This window comes from Erythrolamprus reginae, chromosome 3 (genome assembly GCF_031021105.1).
Source record: "Erythrolamprus reginae isolate rEryReg1 chromosome 3, rEryReg1.hap1, whole genome shotgun sequence".
Classification (NCBI taxonomy): Eukaryota; Metazoa; Chordata; class Lepidosauria; order Squamata; family Dipsadidae; genus Erythrolamprus; species Erythrolamprus reginae.
The window spans coordinates 134277840-134293058 of record NC_091952.1 but is presented as its reverse complement, the minus strand read 5'-3'; positions in this window follow the sequence as shown (position 1 = coordinate 134293058).

The following is a 15219-nucleotide window of genomic DNA, read 5'->3' as shown; positions in this document are numbered from 1 at the left end:
TGTGCTAAATTGATTCCTAATGTGACTCAAAGGGAAGTGAAGTAAAATTATTTAATATTATACCTCATTACCTAATGCGTAACGTCAAAAATTGTCTGTAGTGAGTAATTTATCTCCTGTTTTTAATGAGATTTGGTAGGTTGAACTTACATTTTACCTCTTCTCTTTCAAAGAACGGCAGAGCATTAGAATTGTCCTCCCCTGCAGTGTGAAAATTTTGCCATTATCTTCCTATGTCTGCTGCTATGCATTAATCTTATCAAAAGCAATAGAGTAAAATTAATATAACTTTAGCACACATCATTGCATTGCATGTCTGAATTGCCTGATTTATTTTAAAACAGCTAGTGTAAACAAAGGTAGAACAAAAAAAGAGGAAATAGAAGCTCAACAATTGTATTGGTTTTTTCCTTGAGCATGAGAGATGCTTTTCTCAAATACTTGTGAGACTCCAACTTACCGTATTTTTCGGAGAATAAGACGCACCTTCCCTAAAAGAGGGAAGAATGCAGCCATTTTTGCTGTCCCAAAGCCCACCCCCAACCTGAAGAGAGCTCTTGGGTGTTGGGGAATGGCAAATATGTTCCTGGTTTTGCAAACCGTGCTGTTTTTCCCACTTGGTTTTCACAAAAATTGGGTTGTTTTTGCCTTCTAATTACCCCATCTAGCATGACTGGAGAAGGAAGCCTGGGAATTGAAATCCACAAATCTTAAAACTCTGAAGTTTTAAAAAAGTGTACATGTTTGTAAAAGGTATTCTGCTACACTGGTATTTTATTAAATTATATATTAGTACATCATTTGGTTCAGAATACTCTTTTCTTTGTTCTTCCACCTCTAAAATCTAGGTGCGTCTTATACTTGGAAAATATGGTATATTTAGAGATCCACATACCTTCCATGTCTGAAAAGGTTGATCAGTAAGCTGTATTTTTTTTAAGAATACAGAATTTTTTGTCAGAAGAGAGCTTAATCTTTGAATTTGAAAACATTTATTGCCAATAATTTTAGATTTAATGATTTTTACTTCTGATGTATTCAATTTCTAATGTTCAGTTATTCTAAACTGAAGTGACTTTTATATTTTATAAGCTTTACTTGTCCTTTAATTTTGTTTTAAAAAACCCTTTTCCATGGTTTAACACAGAATTGCTCTAGAAAATCCTCTTTTGAGGCTTCATGGCACAGTTAATATATATTACAATGATCCTGAAAAGTGGAATTTGGAAATATGATTATAATTGGAATTTATATAAAGATGTCTTTTTTATTAGTATAAGTAAACTCTTCTTAGTAAAAGATTCATCTACTTATTAATATAAGATCTGTAAGTATATCAGAATTTTATATACTAACAGAAAATATCTGAAATACATTGAATACAAATAAATTAAATTGTAATCTTATTGGAGATTGCTGCCTATGCCACATTTTTTGAATGAATCTTATAAATTATTTTCTGGAGTTTTGCAGTCCTGAACTATAAAAGGATCAGAAGCTACATATTTATAGTTGATGTCTGTTGGAGGAAACACAGGATTCAGACCTAAAGGATTCTGTTCTGGTTGAAAGGATGAGTTTTTGCATAGTTTTGTCAATAGGTTATATGCAGATTAGGTAAATCTATTTTCTAAGATAATGTTTATAACATTACAGTAGGTCTTTTAAAATGGTTAGATTATTTGTCAATTGCTTGCAATGCATTGGCCTTTGATAGGAGGTGTTAAAATTAAATATAGCATTTTTAAAAATTTCTTAGTAGACAACTATCTCTACCATTCTGATTGTGACTTCTGTGCTTCAGAATTTTGAAGGGCATATTTTCTTTGATATAAATATTTTGAATGTTTATACTGTTGTTCCTTGGCAATGGATTTTTATTTTGTAGGGAACAAGTTCACCAAAGTTGACTAAAGGATGCTTAGTTGGAGGTGGACAGGGGGACATAAGTGCCTGGAAGCCAAGTTTGGAATTGCAAATTGAATACTGAAGATCAACTTTTGCAGGTACATAAATTGAACCATTGTTGGATCAGAATTCAGCATGTTGTTTCTTGCAATAGCAGGCTGATATTTTGGGGAATGTCCTTTTTTAACACTTCTGATATGCAGGGTCATGTTTCATTGAGACATATTGGCAAATAGGTTCTGTATTGGCAGTTATATTCCTTTTAATTTGCCTAATTATTTCAAATAAGTCAGTTAATGTCTGTCTTTGCATCTTGTGATATAGAATTCTATATATCAATTATAGGAAAAGTTACTACATAAAACAGATTGCTGGATTAGATTTAGAATCTTGCAGAATGTCACAACCAGGGAACAAAAATATGCTCAATATTCTCAGATTATGTGTCATGTTATATTCTGTAGGGATGCATTATGGAAAACCTGTTTACTTATGCCATTACTTGCCATTTAAGTCATGTTTTCCGTATACAGGTAGTCTCATGCATTTAGTGACCATTCAGAGTTACAATGGCATCGATTGAATGATGGCTATGACCAGTCCTTGGAGTTCCTGCCATTCCAACATATTCCCCAGTCATGTGATCCTAATCTCGATACTTGCCAGCTGGCTTACACTTATGACTGGTTGCAGTGCTCCATGATCACATGATCATCATTTGCTATCTTCCCTGCTGGTTTCCCCAGAGAGTCAATGGGAGAGTTGGCAGGGAAGGTCGCAAGTCATTGCCCACTCATGCACCCTTCTTCCATAGCCCGTCTGCACTTGCGACATGCTAGTGACATCCCACCCTCCCCAATTCTTGAATACCTTCACTGAACTTCACCACATTTCACATTACTCCTGTGTACCCTTGCCACCACCACCCCCAAGCCTCACTGCAAAATGCACATCCCTTATGCCCTCTCCCATCTGGCAGCATCTCCTTATTTACCTGCTGACTTGCTTAAGAGCCATCTGGGACTTGTAACTTCCTGTCAGTTTCCCCACTGACTTGATTGTGGGAAGCCAGCAGGAAGTTTCCTTCCCTAAGGACTCTGAGATTTGATTTACAATGGCAACTAGAACTGCAGGGATTATTGTCACTAAGGGATGCAGTGGTATTTTATGAGATTGTGGCTTAGTGACCGAAATTCCAAATCCAATTGCTGTCATAAATCAAGGACTACCTGCAGAGGTGGGCTGCTAAGGTGGAACAGTGACGTGTGCTCGCCCCCGTGGCTCTGAGTGCTAGCGGAGTCCAGTGCAATTATGCTATTGCACCTGGGCAGGTAGCGAAATCATGTGTGGACACGCAGGTGCACCATGAGCTACCTGCCCAGGTGCAATAGTATAATTGTGCTGGACTCTGCTAGCACTCAGAGCCACGGGGGTGAGCACACGTCACCGTTCCAGCATAGCAGCCCACCTCTCGCTACCTGTATATATATTTACAAAAATTGTTAGAAAACAATTAAGAAGTAGTACAAAAAATTTTCCCTGAATTAAATGACAGAAAATTCCTTAAAATTTTACTTTGGTTGAAGTCCGAATTTTCATTTAACTCATTTAACTTTTGTCTACTCGAATTTTACTATGCTAGTTTTGTCAAGCAAGATATATTCTGGAATAAAGCACTAAGACAATTCTCATGATCAAGCCAGGGCTTCATTTTGCTGGTGAAAAGCTGAAGGAGATGGACATTACATGTGCAGGGAAAGAGAGTGTGCTGTCAGAATTTGCCCCTGCTTGTCCTGTGGACATATTACCCAGATAAAGGAGAAAGAGAGTTTTGATAGTGCAGTATTTTGCTTGACACGTTTGAGCAGTTGTTGTTGTTTTTTAAAGGGCCATCTGGATTTTTGTGGTCCAATTCTGGTATCTTCCTACACCTACATTTACAGATATATTTCTGAACATTTGTTGGTCTTTATAAAGGTAATTCCCCATTTGTAAATCTCAAGATTGTTTAAAACCTGTAACTGGTGCCTTCCACTTTCTCTCTCTTTTTCCCCTGTGAAGCCATTTCTTTAACACTTGCTAATTATGATGAGTATTTTTAATGTCTTCTTCATGAAATCAAAATTTTATGGGCCCATAATATCCTATGTCTTTTTGCTCCAGGAATATATGGCTTGCTGTGTCTCGATCTGACATGCTACTGGACTAACCCCATTCATGCCTCACATGGCATTGATGTCCTTAATTGTTCATTATTCATTGTTCGAATTTTTTGTTCTCAGAATGAAAACTGCTAGTAGACCTCCAAGCTTTATGGCCTAGATTAGCTTTCTATGGCTTAAACCAATAGCAGAGTATGAAAATACCTTTTGCCTTACTATACAAGCTAATCTTGACTGGAATGAATTTGGGGTTCTGCTGAAAAGAAAGGAAGCTCAGATTTGCAAGTGAATGTGAACCAGAGCCTATAGAATTAGTTTATTCTCAATATGCAGCTTTTAAAAAACTAGTCACAGATTAATTGATGACCACTGGTCATCAAATGCCATAAAATCGTAAACCAGTCAAAGTGATTATGGAATCAGGCTTTAACTTATCCTGTTCTTTGTCAAATACTGTAAGTCCGGTAGCATATTTATTGCCAAATATCCAGAAATTGCCAAGTCACATAAGTACTAAACAAGTTCAGGTGTTTTAATATTACTTCCATATAATCTGTATGTTTGTTAACAGTTTTAAAATGTTACCATTGATGTCTAAGATTAGGTATCTTTCACACAAAAACTGCCTCCAGTTGCAAACATTGAGTTTAATTTTTTCTTAAACATTGATGAGCCTTACTCTTCAAGGGCCCCTGCAAGTCACTGAGTCAAATGTCTCTACAAAAAGGAGTTCTTCAAGGCCAATTCCTGCACATCTTCCCAAATCCTGATTCTGTGTGTGTGTGTGTGTGTGTGTGTAGATAAACACACACACACAACATCCAACTAGATAGAATTGAGATTTCATTTAGTAAGTAACTCCTTCTTGTATTTATTTTTATTTATTTATTTATTTACTATATAACTCCCCAGCCCTCCTTTGTAAAGAGGCTGAGAAAGTAAAGTTATTGGTTCTTTCAGTGAGAGTCACTCAGTTCTGCTCTGGGTAGCATTGGAAGAATTAAGAATTGCTTCTATTGCTGCAAATAGTTCCATATTGAAATTGGTTCAAAAAATACTGAATGTGGCACTTATCAAACTGTTTCAACATTAGCAGAATGTTGCAGCTGGATATGAAAGAAGCTGTTGTTTGGATAAAGTAAGTTGCTTAATGCATATATAATCTACTTGGGTTTTTTCCATTTATTTCTGGTTTTAACTGAATCTTGTATTCCAATGATATAAACTATTTTGCTGCATAATCCTGAGAGGTGCATCCATTTTTCATTTTGTTGTAGAATGAACGTTGGTTCTTACCTGACACGTTCCTTCTAGTTGCTTGGCTGGAGCATCCACATGTGGGGTATTGACTTCCGTTGCTAGGAGACTAAATTGTAAGATGGAAAAGACCGGTAAATGCCAGTTTTTCCAGAAGCACTCCTTCATCCTGATCATCTATCTACTCTTCCTCCCTGAAAGATTCCTTGCTATTAGCCAAGGAAGGAATTGGAGTACCATAGTCACTGCTCCAAACCTGATACATGGACATGGATCAATCCAAGGGGAAGGGATTGTGTATGGCTATGATGCCTAAAGGTTGAAGCAAAACTTTCTCAAATAGCTTGTGTTATAATTTGGCTCATATCCTGGGACACAACGGGCCTTTGGCCTTCTCCATAAGGGAGCCCTACAGAAGTTGGAGTGAAGGTTACTTCTAGTACAGCACGTCTAGTGGTGCAGGAGCAGATTGTGACACAAGGGCCAAAGGCAAAAAATGTTCCTCCCTATAAGATGGGACAGAAGCAACTGGATACTGCTGCACTGGGTCCCCTTGAAGACAGGACAGATGCCCTTCCTTAAGTGAATGGGGAGAAAATTTTGGAAAAGGTGACTCTAGTTGTCTGGGGACAACTCCTCCGCTTATGGAACCTCAGCCAACCTGGCAGCCTTGGGAAACAAGATGGTCCAATGCTTTTTTTCCTACACTCTGTACCCCTATTTGCAGCTGCTGATGCTTTAGAGGATGTAGGAGGTCAAGACCTGATGTGGCCAGACTCCCCTTTTGCGGTAGATCTGGAAGCTCTTGTGGTGGACCTCTTTGCCCTCACTAGATTTCCTAAGGGAAAGAGGGGTCAGCCATCTTGAAACTGGAAATCACCTCCCTGCAGAAAATGGAAATAAAATCAAATCCAGTAAAAAAAAAAAAGTAGCCAAGCATAGGATGATACTGAAGAATCAGATGAAAAACCAGACTTGAAATACTCCTGAGGCCAGAGAAATGACCTTGCAGGCACCAGCAAGAAAGTACAAATGGCAAAAAACAAAATGGCCACTGTCAGCTAAGAGTTGGTCTGATTCAAAATGGTGGTGCCATCATGAGGCAGCCAGCCACAACCGCAATAATCAGGCAAAACATAAACGGCACGGGAACAGCCCTCATCAAATTGTGGTCCTGCAGCGGCTCATGACTCCAGAATCGCTTTCTCTAGCCCAGGGGTAGGCAAAGTTGGCTCTTCTATGACATGTGGACTTCAACTCCCAGAATTCCTGAGCTAGCATGATTGGCTCAGGGATTTTGGGAGTTGAAGTCCACATGTCATAGAAGAGCCAACTTTGCCTACCCCTGGGCTAGCCGAAAGAATGATCGTTGGGTGGCAGGGATCATCCCAGCCTACTGGGGAAAGCCCAGCTCACCACCAGCAGCTGACACGAGATTGTAGGAACCTGCCCCAATGAAGAATCCCTTCAAGGGGAAAGCTTCAGAAAGCTGCCCAAATAGAAAAGGAATTTATTAACCATATTTATATGCCACCCAAGTCCCGAAGGTGGAAATGGCTGTTCCAGGAGCTAAAACAAAACCACTGACTCATCAGCAGCTGCGGGTTCAAGTTTAGCAGCAAGAGCTGCTTCGCTGAGAGCTTTGTCTGCTTGAGGTAGATATTAGGAAAAGGAGTCGAACAAAGATGGAAAAACAAAGACAAATGCAAACATACAGTGAAATATTGACTTCAATTAGCTGGAGCAGATTGGAAACAAGTCTCCTTGCTTACTAAGTCATAAAAAAAACGGAAGAAGCCAGCCCAGCAGAGGGGCATGACCAAGATATTCTTGCAACTCCGTCTCTTACCAAGGAAGTCAATACTTCACATGTAGATGCCCCAGCCAATCACAACTGAGAACAGTTTGCACCCATACATTCAAGTAGGCATACGTCTAACTGTGCTGTTCAGAAATCTGCAGTTAATTGTTAGACCTATCATTCCTACATTTATGCTGATTGGTCAGCGCTAAATGTTTCTGTTTAAAGAGAAACAGAAGGTGTAGTCCTTCACTTACCACATAAAGGTGCTTTAATTCAGTGACTGAATTGTTAATCCCATTTGTTTGGTAGATACACACTTTTTGCAGAAATCAGAGTTCAGGTAACTATCAATACAGTTTTAATCTAAAAAAAACCTCCTATAAGGTACTCGGAAATTATTGCTGTGAATTGGTGGTTTAAATAAGAGAATTAGTGCTGATTACGGAGTCTTTAGTGACCTTGTCTCTTCCCAAGAATTAATGTAATAGAATGCTGCCAAATGGTTGTTGGGGCAGAAGTTTACTATTTTCTAACTATTGATGAAAAGCTGAGACATTTGTACTAAGCATTTAAAATTGCAGTGCAGCATTTCATAAAATATTTTTCTTTCATTTGTGCTTCCTTAAGTAATCTACCCTTAATCTCACAGTTTAATAGTTTAAACTAGAAGGTACTGTATAATTTGGAAACTGGATACAAGGGGCCTGATTCAATGTGTATTGATGAATTTGCAATACTCCATATTTTTGGTATGAAAAATAAATAAATTTCTGACAAGTGCATTTCTCTTTGCAGAAAACAAATACAGTATATGAAATAAGATTTGAGTTGAAATGTAGATACCTTTCTTGTTGAAAAAGTATTCAGTCTTCTTCTTAAAAATAAACACACAATTGCTTCCAGAATGTTAAAAGCACACTGAAAATTCTTTCCCTTCCATAGATGCTACATTTTTTTTTCTTTTTATGCAGAAGAGAACTGGTTCATTTTGTCACAATTTCCCTGTAAGAATCTTGTATCTTAAGATGTCAAGTTCATATTTCAGAAATGCTTTGCTTGCAGTCAGTCTCCAACAGAAAAAACTTACTAAATGACCTGTACTTATGAACATGGAGAGTCGCTTTACTAGGCAAAGTGGACCAACTGATTTAGCATAGGATTGGTTCTTATGTTACTCTGAGCATTTGAACATCAGTACCTGATCTCCATGAGTACTTATATTTGCATCCTTATATTCATATTCACATTCATTTGAAGCAAAAGCAAAGTAGTGAAGACAAATACATGCTGAATACAGGTGCACCTTTTGTTTCCTTTGCTGTGCCATTAATACAGAGGGGCTTTTCTAATATTGAAATACAGATGGCAATAAATATTCTTTAACCACACTTTTTATATGCACTTACAGACATTACTCATGTTTTAATTAGTTACCAAATTCTATAAAGGGAAAAGACTGTGGAGACCATGGAGAAATGTAGTCTGAATTCCTGGTTGTGGAAAGGAACCTTCAGACTGGAAGTACAACAGGAGTACTTCCAGTCTGAATCTCTATTCTATAAATTTCACACTCCAATATTTGCGGTAAGCAAGTTGGTGTCAAAAGGGATCCTTGAGTGGGTGGGTGGGGGAATTGAAAACTACCAATTTTACCGTAGGATATTATGCTTCTTGCACTCATACATCAGTTGTATGAGCCACATTGGCTATAATGTCAAATAGCTGCCTTGCTCTTTATTTAATGAATTAACATTCAGTAGAGAAAAGTGGGGAAACTAAATGTGAATCATCATGTTGTCCCTTGGAAGCCTTTTGGGTTAAGGAGGTACCTGAAATTGAGGCTAGGAAAACATGCTTTAATTGCTGAGTAAACTCTATAGAGTTCCTTTTCTTCCGCTGTACTTGAATGTACCGTAATTGTGTGATTGAAGAGTCAAAATAATAGGACAGATCTGTCTAAATAGGAAATAGAAAATATGTGTTATCTCATTGTGCTAGGAAATTAAGCTGAGAAAGGATTGTCTCTTTTTATTTTGCTCCTGCTGGCTTCCTCCCATCAAATTAAACATGACAGAAACTGCATTCCTTTTGTCTGAACTAAGGTTGTGAATGGATACACTGGCAACAATGTTGTTTCTTTATTGAAATACTGTACATCAAATGCAATTCTTTTGATTATCGGCCTGGCAGCCCATGGTCATTTAGCAGATATTGAAAAAGCCAAGCAGGATCAGTTTTGAAAGAGATCCAATTAGTGCTTTGGATGGGAGATTATCAGGATTCCTAAAGCTGTGGACCAGACCAGAAAGAAGGCAATGGCAAACTACTTCTATATTGATGCCAAGAGAATTATGGAAACATGCTTGTAGGGAAATAGAACTCAAAGGAGATTGTGTATTTTTTTAACTTTATTATTAGAAAAATATTAATTAAGTATCTCAAGAATGTCGATTCAAACCTACATGTATTAGAACAAACTACAGCACGTAGTGATAATGTTTTCTTTGCGATAATGGAAACAATTATTTTGTACATTAATAGAACTACATTTTAGAATGAAACTTGGAGATGGCATTCTGTTTGCTAAATCAATAATAATCACAACTGACAATAAAGATGGGAAGGTCTTCAAAGGAAATAGAGAAGCACAAGGTAACTGAGTGGAAAATTTCCTCTAGAAGCCCCAAAGAAAGAGATAAATGAGAACAAATTATGACTACTTATCCTACATGGGGATCATAAAAAAGGTATTTTCTGTTTGTTTAAAACTGATAGTGTGTGTGTGTGTGTGTGTGTGTGATTTATAACTCATTCTGTTTCTATCAAACTAGTGACTTCTAGTTATTCTTGGTATAATCCATAATAATTAAATATATGTTCTTTTTCTCTACATCAGGGGTGTCAAACTCAATTTCATTGAGGGCCACATCAGAGCTGTGTTTGATCTCGGGGCACAGGGTGGGGGCTTGCCTGGGTGGGCATGGCCAGCTAAATGTTACTTGTCTTGGGGGTGCCTGTGTTGTCCCGAGCACTCTGCCAATGAAAACAGGCTCCTGAGCTCTGTTTCTGACCGCGCTGGCATTCTGCAACCCTCTGCCAGTGAAAGCGGAATCTGGCAGGGACAAGTACAGCTCTTGTGAGCTCTGTTTCTGGCTTCGACGGCCTCCTACAGACTTCTGCCAGCAAAAATGGGAGTCTGGGAATGCCTCACGCAGCTCTCCCAAGCCCTGTTTTCACTGGCAGAGAAACCGCAGGTTGGTCCTTTGTTGTTTCCGGGGGTGGGGGTGGGGGCACAAGCCAGATCTAAGCACCCCTTGAGTTTGACACTCCTCTACATTATACGTACATGGAGTCACCTTTTAATACAAGTGACACATTGAAGAGACTGTTATAGAGGAAGTTGAAATTGATCTATTTAACTGGGGAAGCAGTAGTAGTACTGGCTTGTATGTCAGTGGTCTAGTTGAATAACATGTCCTACCCTCAGGAAATGTAACTTGAAAGAATATTGAAATTAGTGTTGTTCCTCTTGCAGCCACTGGGGATTGGAATTGTAGTCTGCTCAGGAAGAGAATGCTGTGCAATTTCAGCAAAAAGTTCCGTGCCTCTTTGTCTGGTGCTATTTATTTTACCACTGAGTTTTTATATAACTAACTACATTCTTGTTTATAGCTCTTGACAAAGCATATCTAATATAGATTTTCAAGGACTATGCTTTTTTTACTACCTTGACTGCAAATCACTGTATGTTGAATTAAGTATCTACAAGTATCTTGGTGTTTTATGAGTTTTATATACAATATAAAATGCACCATGGACAGATTATCAGTGTTTTTGGAAGAGGATATGTTTTACAATATTTGAGAATGAATTTTTGGTTCCCCCTCTCTTGTGGCTCTTGACAAATACCAATTCTTCTTCCCATGCTCAACATTATCTGGGCCAGGCTTTTCCGGAAGAAAAGCTCATATGAGGCTTTAGATTGTAAACTATGTAATTAATCTGTAAATTTTGAGAAAAAATCACTGCAGCAAGCCATAAGAGGCATGCTCAGTGAGCAATGCTAGATGCTACATGAGTGAAACTCTCAATCCCTGACCTCACTGTGAACCCAAACTCCCAAGATGTTTGGGGAGTCTGCTAGCAGCTTAGCACATGCATGATACATAAAGATAAAGAAAGCATCACACACTTGACAGGCAGTAGGCATTGTCTGCATTATTTCAAGAATCCATTTCATTATTATACTTTTTTGCTATTATTTCTCACAAGTCAGCTTTTAAATGTAGTATGGCACTTTAAGTATGTTTTTTTAACTTCTCCTGGTCCCTTCTTTTTCCCACGAGCACTTTAAATTCTATGGATATTGTTAACTATGATATACAGGAGAATTGTCTTAGGTAGAAAATAGATAGCACTGATTATCCTGGTGCAAAGCGATTAGAATAGAGTTTTTTGCAGCCCTAACAACCATGTTTCTTCAAAAATAAGACCCTGTCTTATATTTTTCTTTGAACCCCGAATTAAGCACTTGGCCTTATTTTGGGGGAGGTCTTATTATGTTGAGGCACATGGAACAAGATTGGGCTCCTCTTGCCATCTTACCTGATTTCCAGCTCTGTCTCTTTAACCCTAACCAGAGGAAATGGAGGGGACCGGCTGCACATGTGTTTAAATATTTTGGGGGAGGGCTTATTTTCTGGGATATGTGCTTGGGGAAACATGGTAGCACAAATGAGTGACCCCTCCTTGAATGTTTGAACAGCTCTGCATCCCTTGTACGACTATCCCCAGCTGTCTCTCTCTGTTTGTGAGCATGCACAACCACATCACTGGGAGTCCCAACAAAGTGTTGCTTGCTGTGCATATTTATGCATAGATAGACAAGTGAGAACAGCTTTCAAAAGAGGTGCTTAATTTGCAGATGTGTGCATGTTGAAAACATTTTTTTAACACTTTGGACTGCCTAGTTCCTTCTGCATCCCAGGAGGTGAAAGTATTATATATGCTCACTTTTCTTTATCAGTACTTCTGCACTCCTCAAAGCTATAAAAGCAAAAGGCTGTGTTTGCATCCCACATATTAAATTCAGATATGTAATATTTGGAAGGGTGGCGTGCATGGTTTCTTGTGAAATAGGATAGCTTTTGCTTATTGAAATGGGCTGTGTTTCTGCATCTATTTGGGAAGCTACAGAGCTATAAGAAAATGCAACAGACACTACTAAGGTTTGCAACATATACAGAACTCGCAGCAATAAAATGGGCTGAATTTTCATCAGATTAGATTGTATTGAAAGTTTTAGACTTTCTTGCAAATATCTCTGCCTCAAATAAATTCATACTGTACTGTATTGGAGTGGGAGAGTGGCGCTTTCATGGTGGCTGAGTGAAAGCTGGGCCTGTACTGGGCAGTATGAGTTCAGTTGCTCTGCTAACCTGACTGACTGCGTTGTAGAAAATATTCTATCTTTTGGCCACATCATATGGAAATGAAAGTGGATTGGTTGGATTGCACAGATACTAGATAATTTTCATAAAGGGAGCAATAGGTTGTGGCCCTGGCTTTAATGGGGTGTGTAAGAATTTGAGAAAAGAGTGATTTAAGTCTGTTTGGGGGTTGGGAGCTGTTGTCACTCATCCATACTTGTTCACTCTTAGCATTAAAATATATTTTTCCTTCTCTTTGCTAGGTGGGTTTTGTTTCTGATTTCCTTTTTAAAACCAAACCGTTCCCCATATGATGCCCTCCATGAACCTGAAATAAATGGATAATAATTACTTTCCTGTTGGAGTATTGCTGTATATTATTTAGGGTTGATTTTCATTGTTTTGAATGACCAAAATCAATGTATTCTTTTGCAGTGGGCTGAAAAGGAAGCCAGCTGTTTGCAAATGATTGACAGCATAACTGCCCAATTTATTTTTGATCCTCATTTTCCAAGCTCATGCACCCTCTTATTGTCCCGCTGATCCTTAAGCACATGGAGGGAGAATAAAAGGGAAGCTAGATGGTAATGATTTTGTAGGTGTTCCTTTTGATGTAGGTAGAAGATGACAAAATATAATAGTGAAGATAAAGACTTGCATAAAACTCCTTTTAAAGCAGTTTAGCAACAAAAAAAGCTCTTATCAAACAGCTTTAAAATGTGAATGAGAAGTTAGCAACTTGGTTAGAATTCTGAAAATTTCTATAACTGTATACTTGAACCTCTGTTTGTATTTTAAAACAAATGCATTTTCCTCTTTAACACTGTATAAAAGAAATGTTATGCATGTGAGTGGTTTGAAAATTAAATGGTTTAATACTCAAAGATGGAGTTTTTTTTTTAATTTCACTGCAGTTTTACATACTGACCATAGTTCCCTCTAAGCTGAGCAGTGAGCAATTGCTCACTTAAAAATCATCCTCAACTCAGAGTTTTCCAAACCTGCCCAGAAGCCGAGAGGGAAACAGTGAGAGGGAAGGAGAGAGAGAGGAAGAAAGGAAGGAAGAGAGAGAAACAGATAGAAAAAAGAGAGGAAGGAAAAGAGAAAGAAAAAGAATGGGAGTAAGGAAGAGAGAAAGAAAATCAAAATCTAGTTTGAAACTAGCTCAACTATTTAAGTGGCATTTTGATATTGATAGAGTTGCCCTATTATGAGCTCACTGTTATAGACACACAGTACAGTATTTTATTTTGAAATTCTCTGAGGCAAAACAGGGTGGGTTTTTTAATTGTTTGTTTGTTTGTTTGTTTGTTTGTTTGTTTATTTAATATTTCTGTGCCGCCCAGTCCCGAAGGGACTGCCGCTCAGACACTATACTTTTCCACCCACCCCCCAAAAAATTAGAGGGAACACTGATACTGACCAGTGGTGGGTTTCAAAAAAGTACCAGCAAAGGAAAAAAAAACCCTCTGGAGACAATAAGTCTAGGTGTACTGCTAACAATGTATTAAGGGTTAACTAGGCAATTTCTGAAAGCAGGGGAGTAAGGATTAGGCTATAAAAACAACATCAGAATGTTGTAATACCTTACAGGACTACCCCTGTAAAGTGGAAAAAAGCAGATGGAGTTTTCTTCTAACAACCAATTCTACAAACTGCTTAAAAAGTTAACAACAGGTTCTAGAGAATCTGTTAGAACTGGTAGAATCCCACCTCTGATGCTTTCTTTTAACAGATAAAATTCACCTTTAAGATTCTAGCAAATATTCATTTTTCATTTGTAGAAGTTTCTTACTGTTTTTTCCCCCAAGTAATAAACTTTTTGGCATGTTTCTGTCCTTGTTTTATCTTTAGAAGATGATAATACCTCATGATCTACTGTAACTCATCAGTATGAGTTACATGTAATACATGTATTCAAAAGAAAAAACCTAACACAAGAGGAGGTGGTGTTGCATTATAAAGATCACTACAATTCTACAGAAATATAATACATAAAACCAAGGACAAAAACCTCCTAGATTCTATATGGGTCAACATAAAACTGGGAAAAACTGGCATTGCGTCCCACCAGATGTATCTCAGGAATGGGACTTGCAACATTCCCTGGCTCCCCGCTCTGATGGGTTGGGTAGATGTGACCGACAAGAGATGTCCCCTCAGAAAACCTGGTGCCAAGCCATGAAGGGCTTTAAAGGTGACAGCCAGCACCTTGAATTGCACCCAGACGCAAATTGGCAACCAATGCTCCTCTTGCAGGAGAGGTGGGAAACATGTGCACACTGGGATCTACCCAAAACCATGTGGGCCACTGCATTTTGCACAAACTGGAGCTTCCGGATGCTCTTCAAGGCATCCCCATGTAGAGCGCATTGCAATAGTCAAGATGGGTAGTGACTAGGGCATAAGTGACTGAGTAGGGACTGTTGGTCACGGAAAGGGCGTAACTGGCACACAACCCACACTTGTGCAAAGGCCCTCCTGGCCACGACCACCACCTGCTCTTCAACAAGCATTTTTTTTGTCAGAAAGTCACAAGAGGAGAACACACGATCAAGGGACAATGCAACCATCATAAATGTGAGTCAGTTACCAAGGGTCTGAATTTTTCATCACATGCTCATAGGGATGCTGCAACGGTCATAAGTGAACAAAATGG